At 43.3% G+C, this 25297-nt stretch overlaps 2 long non-coding RNA genes across 2 annotated transcripts in view; one reads left to right on the forward strand and one right to left on the reverse strand.

The window, feature by feature from the left end:
- The window catches only part of LOC131512579 (uncharacterized), a 189812-nt gene extending 164875 nt beyond the window's left edge, over positions 1-24937 (reverse strand). The window contains exon 1 of the long non-coding RNA XR_009262188.1: positions 24680-24937. This is a non-coding gene — a long non-coding RNA (uncharacterized LOC131512579). The remainder of the gene's footprint in view (positions 1-24679) is intronic.
- On the forward strand, positions 12369-12949 carry LOC131512580 (uncharacterized). Its single transcript, XR_009262189.1, has 2 exons — positions 12369-12483; positions 12630-12949. It is a non-coding gene; the product is annotated as an uncharacterized LOC131512580 (long non-coding RNA).
- Positions 24938-25297: the final 360 nt, after the last annotated feature.

The following is a 25297-nucleotide window of genomic DNA, read 5'->3' on the forward strand; positions in this document are numbered from 1 at the left end:
CTTCCTTGACTTATAATAGGGTTACATCTTGATGAACCCATCTTAAATTGAAAATATCATATGGGGCGCCTGGGTGGCGCAGTCGGTTAAGCGTCCGACTTCAGCCAGGTCACGATCTCGCGGTCCGTGAGTTCGAGCCCCGCGTCACGCTCTGGGCTGATGGCTCGGAGCCTGGAGCCTGCTTCCGATTCTGTGTCTCCCTCTCTCTCTGCCCCTCCCCTGTTTATGCTCTGTCTCTGTCTCAAAAATAAATAAACGTTAAAAAAAAAGTAAAAAAAAATAATAAAATAAATAAATAAATAAATGTTGATTTTTGTATCACCTGTTATTTCCAACAGTTTAGGACCATATACCATGACCAAGTGGGATTTATCCCTGGGATGCAACGATGGTTCAACATATGCCAATCAATTAATGCAATACAGCACATCAACGGAAAGAAGGATAAAAACCACAGGATCATCTCAATTGATAAAGAAAATGCACTGGAAAAAATTAAACACCGTTTCATGATTAAAAACTCTCAACAAAGTAGGTACAGAAGGAACTCACATCAACACAATAAAGGCCACATATGAAAAGGCCACAGCTAATGTCATACTAAAACTGAAAGTTTTTCCACTAACATCAGGATAAGGTAAGAATAAGGATGTCTGCTCTTGCTATTTCTATTTAGCATCATACAGGAAGTCCTAGCCAGAGTAATCAGTCAAGAAAAAGAAATAAAAGGGTTCGAATCAAGAAAGAAGTTTGTTTGCAGACATGACCTTATGTAGAAAGAACTCTAAAGACCACACCCACACACATAAATATTAGAATAAACAAATCCAGTAAAATTTTAGGATACAAAATTAACATGCATAGATCAATTAGATTTCCATGACTGCCAAGTATGATAGATTAGTGGTAGAAGGCTACTTTTTTTTTTAGTTTATTTATTTATTTATTTATTTATTTATTTATTTAGAGAGAGCACATGCACACGAAGGGCAGAGAGAGAGGGAGAGACAGAATCCCAAGAAGGCTCTGCACTGTAAGTGCAGAGCCCGATGCAGAACTCCAACTCAGGAACCATGAGATCATGACCTGAGCCAAAGTCAGACACTTAACCAACCAAGCCACCTAGGTGCCCCCAGTAGACTGCTTTGATCAGTGGAAGAGGGCTGGGACTGAACCTCAGATAAAGGGCTGCCTGCCCCCCTATTATGCTCTGCAATGGGTCTTGGGTACAGATATTTTCTTTTCTTTTCTCTCTCTTTCTTTTTTTTTTTTTTTTTTTTGGCATGCAGACATTCTAAATAAAGCATTTGAGAGTGGAAATAACATGAACTTTGGAGTTAGTTAGACCTGAGTTCAAGTTTTCTTCCTACCACTCCATATTTTCTGACTTTGAGAAAGCTATTTTCTCTCACTGCACCTTTGTTTCTCACCTGTAAAATGAGGCTATTAATATTAACTTCACAGCTTTGTTGTCAGAATGAGGTATGGCATGGCATATATAAATATAGAATGCTTCCAATTTAGTAGAGAGTTCCATATAAAGTGGCTGTCAATGGGAGCCATAGTAGAATAAGGAGTAACAGTAAAAGCAAAAACCTTTATGAAGGTTGTATAAAGTTATATGCCCCGGGTGCCAAACTTCATGAAAAAATTCTACCCTCTGAATACTCAGATTTTCAGGACTCTCCTCCTTCCCCAAGTTTCTTAGAAACTCTGGACAGAGAAACGGTGAGCATGTTAGCATAGAGAGTGGCTAATAAAGGAACTAGTATATCTACTCCTCAACGAGTTCTTGAACTTAGCCAAACCCAAGGTAGATTCTACATGTTTGTGACTAAGAAGCAATATAGGAGAATTGGAAAAGCACATTTTGGCATCAGAGGCCTCTGGGTGCTAAGGTATTTTCTGCAGCTTACTTACTAACAGTGTTAGGAGGGTAGTTGCTCTCAAATCTGGTTTACTCATGTATAAAATGGGAATAATGTCTAACCCACTGTAAGCATTAAGTGAGGTAATATAGTAAATCTCTAAACGCAATTCCTGGCATCGAGGAAATCCTCATCATATATAAATATCTTTTCTTTCTATTCTCCCATCTGAATCACACTGGGCAACTCTAATAACTCACAGACATTAAGAAACTCCAGGGCTTATTTATGATTCAAAAGGGAGGGAAGGTATATTGTAACCCTTTTGGATGTGTAATCACTTGCCAAGAAAGAGGAAATCATTTGTATGCCTGCTTTTTTTGTGTTATTTGTGCTTTACCTCCAGATAAAATACTTAAGATACACAGGATTCAAATCAATCTACAAAATCATTTAAAGCATAGATGAAGCATAGATGGATTTTTAACTCTTACTTATGTAAGAAGGACCATCTTTCTGGAAGACCTAGCCATGAAGGAGAACTTAGAGCACCTCCATGCTAAATGCACATCCCGTATGGAAAGCCCATCTAGAAACTTTTACAGACAGAATAATACTAGAATGCCTGGATTGAAATCCCAGCCCTGCCCTTAATTAGTTGTGTGACCTTGGGCAATGAACTCTGAGCCTCAGTCTTCTCGTCTCTAAAATGGGAATAATTATGTGAGAATATGAATTGAATAATTATGTGACAATTATTATGAGAATTTATTTAAAAAAAGAGACAATATATATGTAAAGTGCTTATCTACACCACTGCCTGGTAATGAGTAAATGTAAGTGGACGTTGTCATTTTCAAGGGGCAACTGAGCTCCTGCTTGAAATTTCAGGAAAACTTAGGACACTCATCCATTATTGGATAGCGCTGGTCCTGCCTTCTAGTACAGAATAAACAAAGTACTCTATCCACAGAGGCGGACCTCCTGATGCTCTGTCTCTCCTGTGGCTCCCGTCATGAAGGGTTTCTAGACCCCTCTTTCCCTCCCACCTCTTCCCTGGCTGCCCTCCTCTAACGCTCCCAGTCTGTCAGCCACCTTTCTGGAGTGCGTCACGCATTAAGTCAGTCCTCCAAATGTGGCCAAGTAAAATGGGACTAGAGTTTCCACGAGCAAAGAGTGACTCTGCACCTTTGCCAGCATAGAATCCCAATGTGTCAGGTTCTGTTTTGTTTTGTTGTTTGTAATACTGTAAGAACAAGCTTATTTGGTGCTACATATAGGCCTTTATCTCTTGGGTTTTACCTTATCAGTTGACTCCAGCGTTCCATCCGTTCTGCCCTACCTTGAATTCTATTTTTCCCACTTTTCTGTCAGTGACAAAGCTACAAACCAGACAGGAAGCTTCATCCAAATCATGAAGGAAAGAGTATTTTCTTTTTTTTTAACGTTTTTTTTTTATTTATTTTTGAGACAGAGACAGAGCATGAACGGGGGAGGGTCAGAGAGAGAGGGAGACACAGAATCGGAAGCAGGCTCCAGGCTCTGAGCCATCAGCCCAGAGCCCGACGTGGGGCTCGAACTCACGGACCGAGAGATTGTGACCTGAGCTGAAGTCGGCCGCCCAACCGACTGAGCCACCCAGGCGCCCCAGGAAAGAGTATTTTCTTAAATTGATGACAGTGAGAGAGGAACAGGGCTACACCTAAGCATGTGCAGAGAACGAAGGGGTAAGGCATCGTTTGGGCCCAGCTTACCAAGGATAAGTGGTCTGGCGTAATCTCTGCAAGCCGAGAAAAGCCACTAATCAACAGCAAAATGAAGTAATTCATTAATCAATCAATCATTCAATCGATCATTGGGGAGATGCCTAAAAGAAGAAATACCCAGGCTAAAATTCATACTGGGTGAGAAATGACCAGTATCAGATACTCTCTGAGAAAATGTTTTATTAAGGAACAGTGACTGAATTCCTGAACAAGGTAGAAGAAAGTTATGCAAAACAGGATAACTGGAAACATCTCATAGAAACTGCAGTTAGTCCATAATTCACTGGGCTCTGCTAATACAAGCAGGGCTTCTTTTCTAGAAATGTTGGAGGGAAAAGACTGTTGTGTTTTATAATAGATACAGACTCTCGGGCTACACGATTTACACCTTCCATATATGCAGATAACTAAGAGATATAAAAGACAAATTCCTTTCCTTGAAGAATCTGCTTTAGAATTAGAGAGAGAACAGCGTGCTTGGGTGGATCAGTCGGCTGAGCGTCCAACTTCAGCTCAGGTCATGATCTCACAGTTTGTGGGTTCGAACCCTGCATTGGGCTCTGTGCTGACAGCTCAGAGCCTGGAGCCTGCTTCATATTCTTTGTCTCCCTCTCTCTCTCTGCCCCTCCTATGCTCAAGCTCTGTCTCTCTCTGTCTCAATAATAAATAAATGTTAAAAAAAATTTTTTTAAAGAATTAGAGAATGAAAACACATAAATAGAACATAGTCATATTAAATAGCAATGAGAACCCAAGGGATACTAAAAAAGAGGGAGGGAATGGGGAAGAAAGCAAAATATTATTGAAAGCCTACTGTGTGCCAAGTGATTTCCATACATGATCTCTCTTATTCCTTACGAAGATTCTTTAGCATAAATAACCCATTTTTTATAGATAAAAGAACCAATGCTTAATGAGTTTAAGTAATTTTCTCAAGGTTCACAGGTAATAAGTCAAATAAGACTCAAACTAGATTTATCTGCCTCTAAATCCTACACTTCCTCAACGCAACACATTGCCTCCTTGGGTTACAGTCCATTTGGGGAGAGTAGATATATACCAATTGGACAAAACAAATTATGCCAGAAAGAACTGAATTGATAAATTGATAATTGATAACATGGATACTTTTGTGGCACAGATTAGAAATAGTTTTGGATGGGGTGCCTGGGTGGCTCAGCTGGCTAGGTGTCTGACTTCGGCTCAAGTCATGATCTCACAGTTGGTGAGATCGAGCCCCGTGTCGGGCTCTGTGCTGACAGCTTGGAGCCTGGAGCTTGCTTCAGATTCTCTGTGTTCCTCTCTCTCCACCCCTCCCCTGCTCGTGATCTGTCTCTCAAAAGTAAATAAACACTAAAAAAAAAAAAAAAAAACAAAAAAACAATTTTTGTTTTAAATAAAAAAAAAGAAATAGTTTTGGAATTCAAAAGCAAAGAAAAGAAAAGCAATCTGGAAATGTCAGAGAAGCTGGCTCTGCAGAAAAGTTGGGGGGCCATGTGTTGAATTATGAAGGATGCATACAGAGCACGACTAGTGGAGTTGGGGAATCAGGAAAACAGAAGCCATGTTAGGAAGGAAAGAAGAGTCATTGCTCAAGAAAATTTGTTAAGGGTGGCTCAGGCGGTTAGACGTATTACTCTAGATTTCGGCTCAAGTCATGATCGCGCAGATCGTGAATTTGAGCCCTACACTGGGCTCTATGTTGACAGTGTGGATACCCCTCTCCTCCTCCCCCATGCACTCTCTCTTCTTCTCTTTCTCTATCAGAGTAAATAAACCTAAAAAAAAGAAAAAAGAAAATTTGTTAAGACCTAATATGGTGCATGATATGGAGTGTGAAGGATTGAGGAAAAAAATGACAACTCCAAAGTGTAATGGTGATACCACTGCTGAGGGTCAAAGAACGTAAGAGGAAAAGATGCTTTTAGGTGAAAGATACTGAATTATTTTTGGAATTATTGAATCTAGGGTTATATTGATTTATAAAGCCAAAAATTTTAGTAGAGGAAACTGGTAAGAAAATAGGGCTTAGCGTAAAGTCCTGAGAGGTACTTCAACATGGAGGAACTCAAGGATCTTATTGACGAAGAGAAGAGTGTAAGACAAGAGAATACTGCTGAAAATCCATAAGTATGTAAGTAGAGGATCCATTGAAAGGTCACCAGAAACCTTTTAAGATCTCAGAATGGTGCAGAGTCACAAAAGCACCTGAATGGCTTCAGTTGTTTCCCACTCCCTACATCCACACCTCTACCATGGTCTCATCAGTGGTGAAGGTCCCTCTCTGCCTGAGACTTCGGGTTTATCATTGTGACTTGTATTGACCAGTGAGTGGTACGTGGGAAGAAGTGACAGTGTGCCAGCTCCAAGCATAGGCTTTAAGGAGCTTTATGTGTTTCTGCTTGGCTTCTTGTATCTCTGCCCTTACCAGGAAAAGAACACGTCTCAGCTTTCTCGCTGATCATAGGAAGAGAACGCTCAATAGAAGAGCCTCCATGGCTGAATTTAGTACAGCAGAGAAACTGCAGCAGCCACAGCCTGAAGAAAGGGCCACCAGCCAAATCCGTCCTATATCAGATGAACCCCTGACAATCGGCAAAATGTGTGAGCAGTAATATCTAATTATTGTTTGACATCACGGAGCTTGAGGTTGGTTTGTCATGCAGCTGCAGCTAAGCATCAGGTAAGTTGACTTTGGCAAATATGTCAGCCATAATATAGAGAAAAGATTATTGAACTTGGAAGCAGGTAGTCACTAGAACTCTTTAAGAATGAATGATGATGCTTCAGGAAAATTGCAAGTGCCAAAATTAGATTTTAAGGTATTAAGAACCTCAGAAGAGGCTCGGAAATGCAGTCATAAATAGAGAATACATAGTTGAGAAGCCTTGAGGTTAAAATGAACAGGATAATTGTTAGCAGGATAATCAAACGTCATATCCCAATAGAAGTGGCTTGTACAGGAAAGGAGTCTGTGGGGTGGGGATGGGGGCACAGGGAGGTTGATGACCGTGGACAATGAGAGACTAAGTGTGGGGGAAAGAGTCCCCAGAAAACAGCACAGAGCACAAAATTAGTGATTCTATAATTGCCAAGGGGACATAATGAAGGAACTAAAATCAGTTTGAGTCAATAGGCCACACTTCATGGGAGAGATATTTTTTTGCACTGAAATCCCAAGAATGTGTACATAGCAATCATGTGAGTATGAAAGAGCATCACATAGTTTTGTCTGAAATTTGTTTCCCTTACATTGAATAGGCCTCTGAAGAGTGAAATATCTAATCAAGAGATGTACCCAAAAAGTTATAATAAATACAGTTTTCATGGTGAGAGAAGGAATTTGGCATTCTCCATAATATCCAAGTCCATGGCTTTGAGTATTTCGAAGTGTTTGTAAGTGACCAGTCATGATATCTGATGGGGATGTGAGTTTGTGGGGTCACCAGGAGAGGGGAGGATCCCGTGTATGGGGTCCCTAAGGAAAGGGAGGAGCCTGTGTGGGGGATCCCTAAGGAAGGGGAGGAGCCTGTGGGGGGGTCCCTAAGGAAGGGGAGGAGCCTGTGGGGGGGTCCCTAAGGAAGGGGAGGAGCCTGTGGGGGGGTCCCTAAGAGAGGGGAGGAGCATGTGGCACTGGGGTGTCGGCAGACATGCTGCTTGGGTGAGCTGCCACTAGACCACCCTGAGCTAGAAGGAGTGGCGCTGTGTCAGGATTTCTAGTACCTAGGAGTTCGTGATGTTTCCTTTTGTTGGCCTGACTTCAATCTCCAGCCAACTGTATGAGTGTGTCTATCTGGAGGTCTTTTAAAGTGACATAACAGGACTATGGAAAACGCCTACCAGCAATTCAGAGATGAGGCTGGTTCTATTTTTGAGCACTGGTTTGCAGTGATGCGCCCCGAACTGGCTGAGGCGCATCAGAGACATCATGCTCAACGTGTCAGAGCCATCTGAGCAAAATGGAATGGGAGCCATTTTCCGAAGATCTCTTCCTGGCAGGACTGCTGACTCACCAGGAGAGACGGTCCGCACCACAGCCACTGGGTCATCACCCACAAGTTGTTCTGCCTCATTTCGGCTCTAATGGGGGGGTCAGGACAATATTTACTTTGCCTGCTCTGACCCCAGTGGAGTGTTATGAAGCCTTCTCTATGGCACAGCCCTCCGTTTCCTGCTTCCCGCCCTGGGTCCCAGCCTGGGTCAGGATTGTCAGTGAAAAATCGAGACCTGGATGCTTGGTGCCACTGGCCCATTGGCTGCGATCATACCTACAAGTGACTGAAGCCAAAGCGATTCCCAGAGCACCCATCAGGTGAGCAGAGCATACTTGTTAGGGAATGGGTTAGTGCAAGAGGGTGGAGGGAAACATCATTTGGGTTTTCTAGTGAAGGGAAAGCAAACAGACCACAATGTGAGGAGATGAAAATTCAGTAGTCTGGCATGCTCCTGACAGTTATTTTCAGAGACACACTGGAAATACCACTGGGGGGCAGGGAAGAAGCTTGCCAGGTAGATCTAGTCTTAGCTAGGAAACCCCTAGGCACCCTGAGTTCCGATTTTACAACATGCTGTTGCAGTGTGCTGGGTGGCTTATGATTGACAGGAGCAGACTGTAGTCACCACAAAACTAGAGTAGTTGCCTAATCAACAAATGAACCATCTGTGCTGGATATTGTTTGTTGGAAATGAGAAGCTTCCTACCTTTCTAAGCTCTCCTCTGTACTGAAGGGATGAGAAGCTCAAAAACCGTAGTTTGCAGACCTCCTTGCCAGTCAGCCCAGTTAGATTTGGCCAATGAGAAGCACCTGTTGGATACACACACACACACACACACACACACACACACACACAGCAGGGTAAACAGAACAGTGTGCCTGTGGGGAGGGAGTTCCTTAATAAATGGCAGTCAGGAAAAGCCTCCTAGATAAGGTAGTATTTGAGCAGGGATCCAAAAGAAATGAGATAGTGAGTCACGGACCTGTGGAGAGGAAGAGCTTCCTCCTGGTACAATCTTGGAAGCCTGAGTACGCTGAGCCTGAATGAGAGAACAATATGGCTGAGGTGAAGTGAGTGACAGGGAGAACAGAAAGATTCTATCAGAAAAGTGACAGGGGCCCACGTTGTAGTGGGTCTTCCAGATCACGGGAAGGTTTCTGGCTTTTACACTAAGCGAGATGGGAAACGGCTGGATAGTTTTGAGCAATACTTATAATTTTGCTTTTTTACTGAGAAAACTTTGTCAGACACCTCAGTAAAGAGGCTATATACAGATGGCGAGCAGGCATATGAAAAGTTGCTCCCACCTCCTATGTCACCAGGGAAACACAAATTAAAACAACAAAGTGATGCCACCATACTTCTATCAGAATGGCCCAAATCCAGAATACTTGCAACACCAAGTGCTGGCTAGTACGTGGAGCAACAGACACTCCTTCGTGGCTGGTGGGAACACAAAATGGTACGGGCACTCGGGGAGCCAGTCTGGTGGTTTTTTATGAAACTAGACATACTCTGATCATACGATCCAGCATTTGCTCAAAGGAGTTGAAAACCTATGTTCCCACAAAACTCTTCACACAGGCGTATGCAGTTTTACTCATAATTACCAAAACTCAGAAGCCACCAATACGTTCTTCAGTAGGTGAATGGAAAAATAAACTACGACACAGCCAGACAATGGAATATTATTCAGCAATAAAAAATAATGAACTACCAAACAACGAAAAGACATGGAGGAACCTTAAATGCCTATTACTGAGTGAAAGAAGCTTACTGAGAGGGCTACATACTGTATGATTCCAACTACCTGACATTGTGGAAAAGGCAAAACTGTAGAGACAGTAAAAAATCAGCAGGTTGCCAGGGACTGGGGGAGTGAGAGAGGTGGAGAAGTGAAGCAGAGATTTTTTTAGGGCGGTGAAAATACTCTTTATGATACTGTGCTGGTGGATACATGTCATTACACATTTTGTGCAAGACCATGGAATGTACAACAGCCAAGAGTAAGACCTACTAAAAACTATGGACTCTGGGTGATAATGGTGTGTTAATACAGGTTCATCAGTTATAACAAGGTACCAGTCTCGTGGAGGATGTTGGTAATGGGGGAGGGGACGCATGTGTGGGGGAAGGAGTAAAAGGAAATCTCAGAACCTTCTGCTCAATATTGCTGTGAACCTAAAACTGCTCTAAAAAAAATAGAGCATGAGAAAACACAGACACGGCATCCTATCCTCAAAAGCCACACCACACTATACTTCCCACCTGCCCACTACTCCTCAAATATAACCTATTGGGTTCTTGAGTTTTATTTGAAAACTTCTTTTCTTGCCATCCTAACAAGCTGGCTTATAAAGTGATTATGAATTCTAACATCAAGCTCTTACCAGAATTTCCTGCAGATTGCAAAATAAAGGTTTGGTCTCCAGATGGCTACAAGATATAGAGCGGCAAGAGACTGAAGAGTAATAATAACTTCATGCTATGCGAGAAGATGCCTGTGATTTGGCTGAAGACGATTTCCCTGGGAAGAATGCCCACTTGATATTAGAAAATGTCTCATTGGAGGGGGCTCCAGCTCAAGAATCGTGAGAGTCCCACAGCAGCCCTCCAGCCCACTGTGCTGAAGAAGGCCTCAACCCGAAGAGATGCTGTCTCCTGAGGACTCACTTCCATCCTTAGGGGCTGCACACAAATACTGTGCACTGGGCCTTGTATGGAAACCAATTTAACAATAAATTTCATATTAAAAAAAATACTGTGCTAAGTAAGATGGGTGCAAACCTGGGGCCCCGGGCACAAAAGTAACTCCTGAAACAAACAGCTGAAAGCCCAAGAAGATTGCAAGAAAAGTGTGAAAAAGAAGAGAGGAGAAGAAAGGGGAGAGGTGGAGGGCGGGGGTGGGGGGGGGGAGAAGAGAAAAGGAAAAAGAGGAAAAAGAATTCAGACTATCCCAGGTAGCACTGGGATTGTAGATTGCATGAGAAAAAAAAAAAAAATCCCCAACGAAACAGAAGAGAGAAAGCTCTCTGAGTTTCATTAACTGACCTTAGCCAGAAATAACACAAGGAAGAATTGCAGGCTGACTTTACAAACAGTCTCAACTGAAAAGATGAGAGGTTATTAGAGCTTTTATTTGTTGCTTGGTTCAATCAAACCCCTTCCCCAGTAAGCTTCTCACCTAAAGCCCCATTTGAGAAAATACCATCTAGTCATTAAAAACAAAAATCTTCCAGTTCTATGTAGACAGGAAAATAGTTTAAGACATCAACTGTAGAGTCAAAATTCAGGGAGCTATTAACACACAAGTAACCTAGTTTTAAAAGGGGCGCACTCCTGGCTCGAATGACTCGCTTTGTCAAGCCCCTCCACCCTCCTCCCCCTACAGTACACAACGCGCATCACACCCCTGCCGCTCCTCCCATGGACTTTAGGTGTCACACTCCAGCCCATCCACGCATGAGCCCGTTCCCCTCACCTACTTCAGTGCCTGGCACATGCCAAATGGGCGTGTCAACATCTGGGGCAGCCTTCTCCCTCAGTTATTGTGTTCACGGTGTGGCCTGAGAAGCCTGCAAAGCCCCCTGCTCAAAAGTGCGGTTTCTGTCCCTCTTCTAGGGATTCCTGCTCTTCCAAGTAGGTAGGTGGGCGCCCCAGCATCAGCACCACAGAGCCGCTTATAACAAAGAACCTCAGATTGCACTCTCAGACCTACCACTGAACGAGAGCCCGCATTTAACAAGACCTGCGAGTGTTCTGTACACAACTGAAATTTGAGAAGTACCATTCCACGGAGCCCCGCTTCTATGCCACACAGAGTCCACCACTGGAGAAAGGGATGGTTTTCTTAAGTCCTCACTGGAATGAGTCCTGGGGACCTTCTTTAACATCTTCACCCTGATATCAACGTGCTGTGGACTTCAGGCAAGTCTGAGAGACGCAAAGGCAAGCGTATGTGCTTGTACACTTCCTAGTAGCCGCATCCAAAGGTGAAAAGAAATAGCTGAAAATTATTTTACCAATACATTTTAACCCAACATATACAAAATATAATTATTTCAACATGCAAGTGGTACAAAAATTTATTGACACATTTTACATTTTCTTTCATACTATGTCCTCGAAACTCTGCATTTTATATTCACAGCACAACTCAATCTGGGCGTACCACATTTCCTTTTTTTTTTTAGGTTTATTTATTTATTTTGAGAGAGAGAGAGAGCACGCAGGAGGGGTAGAGAAAGAGGGAGAGAGAGGATCCCAAACAGGATCCCCATTGTCAGTGCAGAACCGGACGTGGGGCTCCATCTCATGAACTGTGAGATCATGTCCTGAGCCCAGACCAAGTCGGATGCTTAACCGACTGAGCCATCCGGGCGCCCATGGGCTTGCCACGTTTCACATGCCCAGAAGCCACCCGTGTCTAGTAGCTTCAGTATTGCCCTAGGTATCTCACATACATACAAACGGTACGTGCATTTTCTGTGTATTAGATGATTTATGTGGACATACCTTATGATCACTAAGTGCTGCCATTTGTAGAGAATTCATCACTCGGGTCTGTCATGAGTTATGCCAACTATCATGGACCCTCGTTTACTTTCCTCCCTGACGATGAGCCGTGAACTGAACACACCGCCACGCATGGCTGTACTGTGGTGTCACAGAAAGAACACAGAACGTGCAGTCAGAATGCAGGCGGTTGTGCTTGTGACCACATCCTAGCTGTATGACTTCGGCGAAGCCCAGTTTCACTTTTCAGCCTCAGTTTCCTTCGTCCTATAAAGGAAAACAATACCTCTTCCATGAACACCACAAAGTGGTTGCAAAGATAAACGAATATAATAAGTGTAAGCAAACCCTTATATATTATAAATTGCTTATTGTCATCCTGGTATTTATTAACCTGGGATGCCCTCACATAATTCAAAACATAGATAATTATAGGTGTTTCGAAAATTTTAACACATTTCCTATTCATTGTTTCCTCTAACAGAGAACAACTCTGGGGGTTCGGTGCGCTGGGCTATGCTGTCAGATGTGATGCCTCCAGATGTCCCCTCTGCTGGAGGATGTGTCCTGTGTACATTGTTTCTGCAGTGGGGAGAGGATGGCCAAGATAAAGTCAGAGGAGAGCCATGTTGAGAATGTAGATTTGGAGTCAGAAAGAGCCAGATAAGACTACTGGGACTGCGACTCACTCTCCGAGTGGTTTTCCTTCCTGAACCCTAGGTTCCCTGTCCGTGAAATACGCTCCTGCCCTAGAGCGGGTGTGAGGCTTACGGGAGAAAATACTGGATAACACTTCCTCAGTTCCCAGCCGTGGTCCACTCTCATTCATTTGTAACTGTTTTTATGGCATCCCAACATACCAGATGTCTGGCCTGTCATCCAGGAGAGGGGGCAAGCTGTGGTGAGGTTCCAAAGTGGGCTGGCCATTCATCTTGTTGGGCGGTTCTGTGTGGAGGCCGTTGGCAGCTCTGTTTAGCGGGGACAGGCCCTCGGTTGGCACTCAGCTATAACTTCAAGCCATTTAGTCACATCCCGCTGGACAGACCCATTATTTCTGAAGAGTTAGAGCAGCAGCTCACAAGATGGATGGCTCCTTCCCATCTGCCAGTTCTCAGGGGACATCCCTCATAGTGTTCGGCTTCTCAGGGACAACCTTTCTGCTCAATCGACTTGGGCAGATTGAGTCCTGGCTCCTGAGTTCTCACGGCTGACATGCCCTCCATGAGTTTGTGATGGCAATGGTAGCACTCTGGGTGGAGATCTGTAAGAAGTCTTTTCATCCCAGAGGGTCTTACGTTCCTGCCTCCAGCCCACCTGTTGTGAGAAGCCACTGTAGGAATGATATAATCCTGGGGTGACAGTGGAGCTCTGGAGGGAATGGCACAGGGCCACAGAGGTGCCATCGAGCAGGTGTTTATAATCGTAACACTGTGCCTTGGATGATAGAAGCCTGGGTGACCAACCGTCCTGGTTTACCAGGGATTTCCCCGAGTGCAAAACTTGTCAGATGATTAAGGAGCCTACACAATAGGTTTCCTCCTTAGGAGCAGCTGGGTAGAGCAATGCTTCTCAAACTTTAATGCAGGTATGAGTCACCTGGGAATCCTGTTAAAATGCAGATTCTGGTTCTGGAGGTCTGAGGTGAGACCCGAGATTCTTCATGTCTAACAAGCACCAGCTAGTACTGATGCTGGGATTTGCAGGCCACACTCTGAGTAACACTGGGTTGGTGGGCCTACATGGGGCTATGGAAAGGCCTAGGCTGGCATCCTGGCATACCTCTTCCCAGATGGTATTCTTAGAACTTCACTTTCCTGATTGGCTCTACCTCTCCTGGCCCTGAGGATGAAACCCACCATTCAGCTACTCATAATTCTGTGTCCCGCACCCCCTGACCGTCTATCTTCCTCTGAAGAAGTTTTCCCCTTACTGTTTTTACCCTCCTTATTCATACCAATGCTCACACTTTCCAATCCAACAATCCAATCCACAGTCCAAATCCAAATCCAATCCAAATCCAATCCACAATCGTATCCAACAAATGCAAGTTTCCTCCTCTCATTTCTCACACCTCCACCAGTGGTGATTCAAAGTTACCACTCAGAGGCACCTGAATGGCTCAGTCAATTAAGCATCTGAATCTTGATTTCTGCTCAGGTCATGGTCCCAGGGTCGTGAGATCAAGCCCTGAGTCGGACTCTGCACTGAGCATGGAGCCTGCTTGAGATTCTCTCTCTCCCTCTTTGCTCCTCTCCCCCACTCTCTCTCTAAAAAACAAACAAATAAATAAATATACTAAAAACAAAAACACCCCAAAAAACCCCACAAAGCTACCACTGTTAAAACTCCCCACCTTTTCAACTTACCCTCTTCACCCATTTCCAATGTACATTTGGATTTAGGTCTAAGTTTGTCATACACATTCCCTTCCTACATACAGTGCACTCTAGCTATAGGTTTTCCCGCTATGGTAGGCAGAAATCTAAGTGGACCCCCAGGATTCCTGACTCCCAGTGTATATACACCTTCTGCCAGTAATTCAGGCAAATGTCAATCTAGGTGCTGCTATGAAGAGATTTTGCAGACGTAATTAATTTCCCTAATCAGTTGACTCCAAGCAGAGAGATCACCCTTGGTGGGCCTGACCTAATCAGATGAACCCTTAAACAGAACTGGGCCCTTCTTGGCATAAGAGACTGGAACTGCGAAAGGGAGGTTCTCTTTCGCAGGCTTTGAAGACAGAGGGCGCCTTGTGACTGGTAACTGCAAGGAACTGTAAACACTGAGAGTAGGTCTTGATTGACAGCAAGGAAACAAAGACAGTCCTCCAACTAACTGTAAGGAACTAAATTTGGCCAACCACCCGCACCAGCTTGGATGCAGATTTCTCTCCAGAGCCTCCAGACAAGAATATATACCAGTCCATCCCTTGATTTTGGTTTGTGAGACCCTGAGGAGAGGATCCAACTTCTGACCCACAGAAATTATAGATGATAAACGGGCATTGTTTCAAGCCACCAAATGTGTGGTGATTTGTTATGCAGCAATGGAAATGTCATCCACTAATATACCCACCCAGATTACCAAAACAAGAGAACAAATAATCACCAGTCCATTTGGCTGGAATTTCTCTTGTACAATTTCTTCCAAAAGTCAAAGTATACTGGGTCAAAGTATGAGTGAGATGATACGCACACAGCATCTAGAAGAAATGTTAGAGAAGTTGTGGACCATGGTTTAACAAACCCCCTGACTCATCTCTGATCTCACTTGTTACTATTTCCCCCTCACTTCTCCTGGACTAGCCATACTAGCCTCCTTGCTCTTCCTCAAGTACATCTGGGGTGTATCACCCTTGGGGACTTGAACGTGTGGATCCCTCTGCCTCTGTCACTCTTCCTCCAGGAAGCTGCATGACTTCCTTCCTCACAGGCTGTAAGCCCCCATTCACAAGCCTCCTTATCACTCACATCTGTGGTGAACATGATTTATCATACATGTGGTCACTATTTAAAATACCCACCCTCTGGGGCACCAGGGTGGCTCAGCTGTTTAAGCGTCTGACTCTTGATTTTAGCTCAGATCATAATCTCATGGTTTGTGAGATCAAGCCCCATGTCAGGCTCCACACTGACAGCACAGAGCCTGCTTGGAATTCTCTCCCTCTCTCTCTCTGCCCCTCCCTTGTGCTCTCTCTCTCAAAATAAATAAACCTTAAAAAAATTAAAATAAATTAAAAAAAAAAATACCCTGGGCACACCTGGGTGGCTCAGTTGGTTAAATCCCCGACATCAGCTCAGGTCATGATCTCACGGTTCATGAGTTTGAGCCCCGCATCAGGCCCTATGTTGACAGCTCAGAGCCTGGAGCCTGCTTCGGATCCTGTGTCTCCCTTGCTCTCTGCCCCTCCCTTGCTCACGCTCTCTCCCTGTCTCTCAAAAATAAATAAATGTTAAAAAAAAAACAACCCACCATCAAACCCTTCCCCACCAACACCTACCAGCATTCATATGCATGTCCTATCCCCCTGCCTTGTCTCTCCCCAGCAGTAATCAATATCTTTTTTTTTTTTTTTTTTTTTACTTTTCTCCACTAGAGCATCGATTCTGGGAGAGCAGCGTTTGTCTGTTTCTTCCCTGCTGTAGCCCCAAAGCCTAGCAGAATGTCTGAAACATGGTGGGCCCTCAATACATCTTAGTAGATAGGGGGTTATTGTAAATTGTGTGATACAGGAAAACCTTCTATATAAGACGATAACCACAGTTAACAAGATTGCTGCACATATCAGCTACAAAAAGAAAATGCATTCTGACTTCAAATCCATATATATATATATATATATATATATATATATATATATATATATAATTCTTTCTATACTATTTATAACTTGTAATAATAGGCTGATGTACTTAAAAATGCCTGGGTGTCTGTGAACTTTCACGTGCAAACACAGGCACACACTCGAGTACACCCATTCAGGCACACATGCACGTGGACACACACAGCTTAATAACAGATAGTGAGCATCACACACCTGGGGATTTTTTAGGGGGAGAATTGTCTACGAACCCTGAACAGCACGGCTGGCACCCAGTGCCAAAGTTACTTGGCACAAAGTAACAGAAAATTCTCTTGCAAGGAAAGGTAGTCCTGGTGCAGATGTCTGTTCAAATATCTCCCAGACTAACTCAGCTTAACTTGGATGAATTCACCAAATCTCTGTGTCAAGCACAAAGAAAGAGAATAAAGCACGTTGGTGTCTAAAAGGTGCCTGGACAGTTACACAGTGGCCTTAATTTAGTGCTAATGGTTTAATTTCTAGGTTGCACGTCCTCCTTCCTTAAACAGTATTTAGTATAATTGATGCCAGGTTAATCACCGCGCCAGCCATGGGAAGTGTCCACAGGGCAGGAACCACATACTGTTTTACCTGTGCTTAAAGAGGAGAATGTCACGCCTGTCTGAAGAAACAATGCTGCCTGAAAACAGTGCTGAGTCTCAAATGAGATCTTTGAGAAAAATCAAGGATGAAGCACAGGTGGGAAAGAGACCAAACACTTCCCAGTATCTAAGAATTAGATGTTTTTTAATTTTTGTATTATTTTTGTAACGTTTATTCATTTTTGAGAGACAGAGTGTGAGTGGGGGAGGGGCAGAGCGACACAGAATCCAAAGCAGGCTCCAGGGTCTAAGTTGTCAGTACAGAGCCCGACACTGGGCTCAAACTCCTGAACCATGAGATCACGACCTGAGCCAAAGTTGGATGCTTAACTGACTGAGCCATGCAGGTGCCCCAATTTTTTTTTTTAATTTAGAGAGAGAGAGAGCAGGGGAGAGGGGCAGAGGCAGAGAGAGAGAGAATCTTAAGCAGGCTCCACACTCAGCACAGAGCCTGACATGGGGGTCGATCTCACGACCCTGGGATCATGACCTGAGCTGAAACCAAGAGTCAGATGCTCACCCAACTGATCCACGCAGGAGCCACACATCAGAGTCTAAGAATTAATGTGAAGATTAAGGTAACTGTTTTTTTCTTCTTTATAGTATTAGTTTCCAAAATTACATATCATTTTATAATTATTGACAATACACTATTATGGGGGAAAAAACATATAGAAAGTATTCCCAATGTTAGTTGGGACTTAACTTAGTCCATCAGGTTTGCTGTAATGGAATACCACAGACTGGATGGCTTATAAGCAATATAAATTTATTTCTCACAGTTCAGACTGGGAAGTTCAAGATTCAGGCACCAGTAGATTCAGAATCTGGTCATAACTGTCTCCTTGTATGGTGGAAGGGGTGGGGGAGCTCTCTAGGTGTCTTTTTTAAGGGCACTAATCCCATTCATGAGGGCTCCACCCTCATGACTTAATCACCTCCAAAGATGTCACCCCTAATACCATCACACTGGGGTTAGGCTTCAACATATAAACCGCAGGGGGATATATAAGGAACTATAAGACTCTAAGGAAGCACACTAAAATGTTAACAGTGGATATCTCTGAACACTGGGATTACTGCTGAATGTTATCCCTCTGCCTTTGCTTTTTATTTTCTAAATTTTTGACAGTGAGTATGTGTTACATTTTCAATTTTTAAAAAAGTTGGTTAATTTTCTAAAAATTGCTACCATGGGGTGCCTGGGTGGCTCAGTCGGTTGAGCGGCCGACTTCGGCTCAGGTCATGATCTCGTGGTCCATGAGTTCGAGCCCCGCATCGGGCTCTGTGCTGACAGCTCGGAGCCTGGAGCCTGTTTCAGATTCTGTGTCTCCTTCTCTCTCTGACCCTCCCCCATTCATGCTCTGTCTCTCTCTGTCACAAAAATAAACTTAAAAAAAGAATTAAAAATTGCTACCATACTCGTTTTACGTAACAGATTTCATCTCTGATTCCTGAAATACACTGTGAGGGGAAAGTTTTTTATCTTGTAGACATAAAGGGCATATTTCCCATTAAGCGTACACCCTTTAGAAGCAATCTTTCTATCCCATCTTTCCTAAGGTTTTTCCATCACTTGTTGAAACAGGGCAGGCCTGGAAAGCTACATGCCTGGACTTATGCTCATTTGAACCCAGGGCTGGAGTGACCTTGGAGATCAGCCAGTGCCAGTCTCTTTCCCAGTGGTGGAACAGAGTTCCTGAGACAGGACAGGATTTGCTCAAGGTCACACTCTGTTGGTGACATCATAATAAACCCAGGCCTAGAATCTCAGAAGGAAATATGTTCTCTCTTTTCTGTGTGTTCATGCTGCTTATTCTTTGGACTCAGATGTAGAATCCTTATGAATATGTATATATGTATCCCTTATATATAGTAGATCCTCAATAAACGAAGTTTGGAAGAATAGAAAAACTAACTAAAAGAGTCTTGACTAGTAATGATTAACACTTTACATTGGAAAAAAGAGCCTCTGGAAATAAACACCCATTCCTTTTTGTTACCTTGACAGGAGAAAAGAAAAAGCAAAGACAAAACTACCTTAAGAGTAGAACATCTCCCACTGTCTGCGAAACACGTTGGCATCAGGTGCCGGCACTTGTCGCCAGAGAGGAAATCAAAATGACTCTGATGAGGGAAACACACGGGAAAACCTGCACAGATCCTTCTTCAGGGGTCCAAAGAACTTGGAAGAGATGTTAAAATGTCTCTATCTCTTCCTGGTGGGTAAAGAGAAAACCTAATTCAGTGGCCACAAGGGAGCTCCAGTAAGCAATTGATGGAGGGGCCTCCAGAACCCAGTGGGGTATCACTGAGTTCAGCAAAAACCAAAGCGGCCAACACATGACAAACTTCAGGTAGTAAAAGAAAGTTTAAATGTACCCTAGAGGCAGTCAAAGGAACAGAAAGAACATTTAGTCTCCAAAGTAGGGACAGTTTTAGAAGCAAAGAGAACATTTTCAGGATTTAGTAAGGCTTACTAATGACGATGCACAGGCCTCTCCAATGACAGGCTGTACATAAAATGCAGGGCTTGCCTTTCTTCTTCTGTCCTCTTTCTATCATTCAAATCAACTACATTCTCCTCAGTACCTGGGCTTACTCTGAGGCACGGCCATTTCACACAACTCAGGAGACCACACTGCTCACAAACATGGCAGCTAGCAGAGTTGATGGAAATTTCTCCATTATCCCCAATATGAGGGCCTCCAAAGCTAGTTTTCATATTTTCCCATCCAGAGATGCCTTTTCTGAGGATTTCAAATGGTCTTTTTAACCACAGTCTCTGACCCAGTTGAAACATAATGCAAATATAAGTATGGTATATCAGATGTGCTTTCTTTAAATGTTTTTCTCTCCTGATTCTGAAACGGGGGATTTGAATTTTCTTTATAGGATGAGAAAACAAAAGGTCACTGAAGACCATATTGTGGCATCGCTATCCTATGTGTCATGGAATCAGGCGGGGCGGGATGGGGGGGGGGGCGGCCCGGGGTTGCAATGGACAAAGATATGCATCTAGTTCTTTTTTTTTTTTTTTTTTTAACGTTTATTTTTGAGACAGAGAGAGACAGAGCATGAACAGGGGAGGGGCAGAGAGAAAGGGAGACACAGAATCGGAAACAGGCTCCAGGCTCTGAGCTGTCAGCACAGAGCCCGACGCGGGGCTCGAACTCACGGACCGTGAGATCATGACCTGAGCCGAAGTCGGACGCTCAACCGACCGAGCCACCCAGGCACCCCGATATGCATCTAGTTCTTATAGAGAGCCAACTTTCTTAGATGCTTCCCTTATTGGAAGACAGGCTTCTCTTCCCAAGATAATCTCTATTTCTTCTCATTTACTAACAGCAGTACTGAGACTTATTTGGTAAAAAGATGGCTTTTCTCCCAGAGCTGTCCAGGCTGAAAGGAAATCTATCAAGGGTTTTCACATTTATAAAAGGGTCTTAAACACGGAAGTGGCTTAATATGCATTCAGTAAGTACTCTGTAGAAGGTAGAATAATGTCCCTCCCAAAGATGTCCATGTCCTAATCCCTGGAACCTGTGAAAATGTAACCTTACAAGGCTGAAGGGACTTTGCAGATGTGATCAAGTTAGGATCTTGCAATCGGGGGCGGGGGGGGGGTGGGGGGTTGTCCCTGGGTGGCTTAATCAGTTAAGCTTCCAGATTTTGGTTTCAGCTCAGGTCATGAACTCGGGGTTTGTGGGTTTGAGCCCCACATTAGGCTCTGTGCTGATGGCGCAGAGCCTGCTTGGGAGTCTCTCCCCCCCCCCCCCCCCGCCTGCTCTCTCTTAAAATAAATAAATAAGTGTTTTTTAAAAAGGATGTTGCAATGGGGAAATTATTCTGTATTTTCTTAGTGGCTTCAATGTAATCACATGGGTTCTTAGAGGTTAAAGATGGAGACAGGAAGGTGACAGTAAAAGACAGTTTCCAGATGCCACACTGCTGCCTTTGAAGATGGAGGAAGGGCCCCAAGCAAAGGAATGCAGGCAGCCTTTAGCAACTGAAAAAGGCAAGGTAGCAGATTCTTCCCTAAAGCCTCCAGGGGGACCGCACCCCTTCTGACACCTTAATTGTAGCCTTGTAAGACCCATTTCAGACTTTGACCTCCAGAACCGTAAAATATTAAATTTGTATTGTTTTAAGCCACTAAGTTCGTGATCACTCATTTCAACAGTAGTAACAGGAAGTTCCCCAACTGATAAGGAATATTGGAGAATTACCCAAATTATCCCTCACCCCTTTCTTTAAAGAGATGACTGATGAACAGGAAAAGCAATGCCAGAGACTTCTAGTGTGCACTCTTCCACTAGCCTCTCCCAATAAAACTGTGCTAGAATGACGTGCAAGAATGAGCACACAGAGCCATGACCACCCCCATTTGGGCCAAATGGCATTTCACGAAGCCATATGCAATCAGAACAATCAATTCTAAATTATAGAGCTTTTCACTCTGCAAATCAGCTTTCCAGCTTCCTCTTTACTCCAGATTATAACAAATTCAAATACCTCAGTAGCACATGAAACAAAGACATTGCCTAATGTGTAATTTGGGCGGGAATTTAATGATACGTCTGTCTGTTTTGACAAAGCACAGTCTTGAAGTATCTATTTAAAATAAAATCAGCAGATTGGCAACGATTAAAAATGAAAGGCTATAAAAAGTTTAGGGAAAAAGGCATTAAAGTCTAATAGCTCTTGGTTTATGTGCCAGTACTATAGTAAATATTTGCAGCACCGAATTTCTTCTCCTGGAATTTCGGCATTAGTTACTGCAAAAAATACCACCATTAAACACATACCAAAGCATCCATCTTTATAAATATTAGGCAATGCATCCATCTGGGATGCAGTAAGACTGGGGGTGCATAATATTTCAAAAGATTTTATTGGATGTTGCTGAGCATTATCTTTCAAACCATTAAGGTAGGAACAATACACGACTCTTCCGTATAAAGACTGCCTTGAAATCTTTTTTTTTTTTTTTGTCAACATTTTTTATTTATTTTTGGGACAGAGAGAGACAGAGCATGAACGGGGGAGGGGCAGAGAGAGAGGGAGACACAGAATCGGAAACAGGCTCCAGGCTCCGAGCCATCAGCCCAGAGCCTGACGCGGGGCTCGAACTCACGGACCGCGAGATCGTGACCTGGCTGAAGTCGGACGCTTAACCGACTGCGCCACCCAGGCGCCCCTGAAATCTTTTTGAAACTACACTAATGTTAGTTTGCCTGAGCAATTTATTAAGGAATGGTGAAAGTTTGTGAGTTTAGAATGTTCTGAATGATCACTGGGAAATACACTGAATAGTAACGTATTGATATCTGTTCTCAAAAGCTTTAATATAGTTTAGACCTTAAGGCAATAATGTAATGACAATCAGAATGGCTACTACCAAAATGAACGTTTAAGTTAGCCATGAAGTCGCAGGAATTACCAGTGACTGAATGCACCTGTAAGAACTCTAGGGGTAAAAGCTACATAGGCAACAGTCCCAGACCCATAACCCCATCCTAAATCACCTTCCCATGCAGACCTCAGTGCTCTCTTGAGATTAATCTTGCTTTACCTTCCAGTTCTGGTCATACTCAGTGTCTCCTTAGGTCCCCTGCTTCCTTTCCCCAGCTTAGCTGATTAGAATTATTGGAGACTGGTAAGAATCCAGTCCTTGCTTCATGTATCTTTTACCTGGTATCAATCTGCTGATATAAATTCTCTTGCATGAGTTCCTTATGCTATGATGAAGCCTTACATTCAGTGACTCTCCCAAGAATTACAATGGCAACTTCAGAATAATTCTATTAACTAGTTATTTGTGTAAATGGTTAGTTAACTGTGTAAATTTACTTGTGTAACTTTTAAACTCGTTATTTGTGGAAATTTATAAAACTAGTTAATTGAATAAATGGCTAGAGATGGTTTAGGGCTTGGCATAGGACTCTGCAAACGTGAAATGTTAATACCTTTACTATTATAACTACTTTCTTAGAATATAGTTGTCCAAAGCTTCTCTAAACAGGGGAAGAGAATATGATCAAAGAAATCATATTTATTCATTTATTCAATATATATTTACTGTATATCTACTATATACGATGTCTCGTGCTAAGTGTTGAAAACACACTGAGGGAGAAGAGGGACATGGTTGCGGCTTTTTCCTCATAGTCTAAAATGATTGCTAAAGCTCCAGCCATCACAAATGCACTGCAGTCATTAGGATGTAGGGAGGGATAAAGAAGAGCATGTCTTCCCTCTTTAAGGGAGAAACTATCCACCTCATCACTTAAAACTTGTTGCGAAAACTTAGTCTCATTCACACTGAGCTGCAAGTTTCCTGAGGAAAATAGATTCTTAGCTGTGTGCCCAGCTCAAAGTTAGTGCCCTTTATTTCTAAGAAAGGAGGAGAAATGGATCTTGGAAGTTAACTAACATATCTGACATAGTATCTTTATTCCTTTTATATTCAGTAGCACATAGCCTGACTTTAAGCACAGGAAATTCTCCAGTTAGTTTGAATAATAATCAACTGTGACAACATAAGACACAGCTAGCGTCACATGAATGTAAAATATTATCATTGAAGTAAAAATCTACTAGCTTTTAATTCAGGAAATTGGCACTTGAAACTCATGGTCTGAAAGATGTTTTAGGACAGAAACAAGATCGATCCCATAATATATGGACTTATCTTCTGTTAACAGTTATTTCAACTTCAGATTTGGTTGCTAATTTTTACAGTTATTTCTGTTAACAGATTGTTTTTCTTTTCAAAATAGCTAAGTATCATTCTTGTATAAAACATCTGTCCTCAGGGTTTCTTTCTAGAATGGACTGCATACTCTCCTTATTTATGAAAATGATTCAGAAATAAATTCACTCATTCAGTATATGCCTACGGAGTACCTACTGTGTAGCAAGCAGGCACTGTTCTAGGTCGCAGATAATAATAGAGCAGGCAGTATTTTTTTAAATGCTTTCAGGGAGTGTCTTATTCAAGTGTAGGAAGAGAGAAAACAAAGAACAAAGAAAATCTTTCTTTCCAGTTTTGCAACTTCTGTGAGTGATGCAAAAAGAAACAAACACCGGTTAATGTTCCTTTACTTCTATAATGCTAAAACAAGCATAGCCTGATTGTTAAATAAAGATGAGTGGCGGGGGCCTCATTTGCAGAGCTGAACAGACCCGCTGAACAGGAGGTGACTTTATGGTAAGGACAGGAAAAACAACAGAGGAGAAGGAAAAAGTTGGCAAATGTTAATTAAAGAACAACATTTCATTATAAGATGGAATGAAACGTGAATGAAAGAACCTGCCCCACCCCAACCAATGGTGATTGCGAAGAGAGTTTTGTCGGTGTTGGTTCTGGAACTCCGGAGCTTTCCGTGGTGAAATGTGAAACTGACCCTGTGCATGGGGGAGGAAAAGAGAGACAAGAACGACGCAGCCACTCCACGCTGGCAGGTGGTGGGTTTAATAAGCCAGGGAACTTACACGCGAAGCTTGTCTCGAAAAGCAGCAGGACGGGCAGGTGTCCACACCCGCCGCCTGCCAGAAACTTAAAAGTTTGCATCGAGGCCTTACCTGGCTTAACTCAAGCGTCTCGCTCGTCCAGGTTGTCTCAGCAGCGCTTTGCTCTCTCACGTCTGTATCCCTGAAAATGGCTCCGGCTTTGGAACTGGGGGTCAGAATCTGCAGAACGAGGACTCCACGGATGGGCCGGGGGAGGAGCCTCCGATTGCCCTGGACCAGCTCTGGAGTTGAGGGTCAACCTGCGGTCACGTCCATTCAATGACCTCCTTCAACTGATGCAAATGGCTGGAAACACAATAGCTTCTTTTGCTCTGTTACATCTTAACCGACTGAAGAGTTACGGGCCTAGCGAGCAGAGGAGGGGCCACCCCAGGGCAGAAAGAGGTGAAACCTGTGAGGTATTGCTGAGCAGGAATTCTCAGTCAAGGCAATGGACCCACCCATTCATTCATGGTGCTGCTGGGGCCACGGATAAACAAAAGGGACACAGTCCCAGGCTTCCTGTGGTATCTAGTTTAGTGAGGGTTTCAGACATTGTAGAAACAAAAATATATATCCATAAATCGTGCATGCTACTCTGAAGGCAAAGTAAAACTGTGATGAGAAATTATGATATGTGGTCGGGTGTTAAACTGGTTGTGTGAGGGAGAGGGAGTGGTCGGTGGGAAC

Source organism: Neofelis nebulosa, chromosome 5, assembly GCF_028018385.1.
Source record: "Neofelis nebulosa isolate mNeoNeb1 chromosome 5, mNeoNeb1.pri, whole genome shotgun sequence".
Classification (NCBI taxonomy): Eukaryota; Metazoa; Chordata; class Mammalia; order Carnivora; family Felidae; genus Neofelis; species Neofelis nebulosa.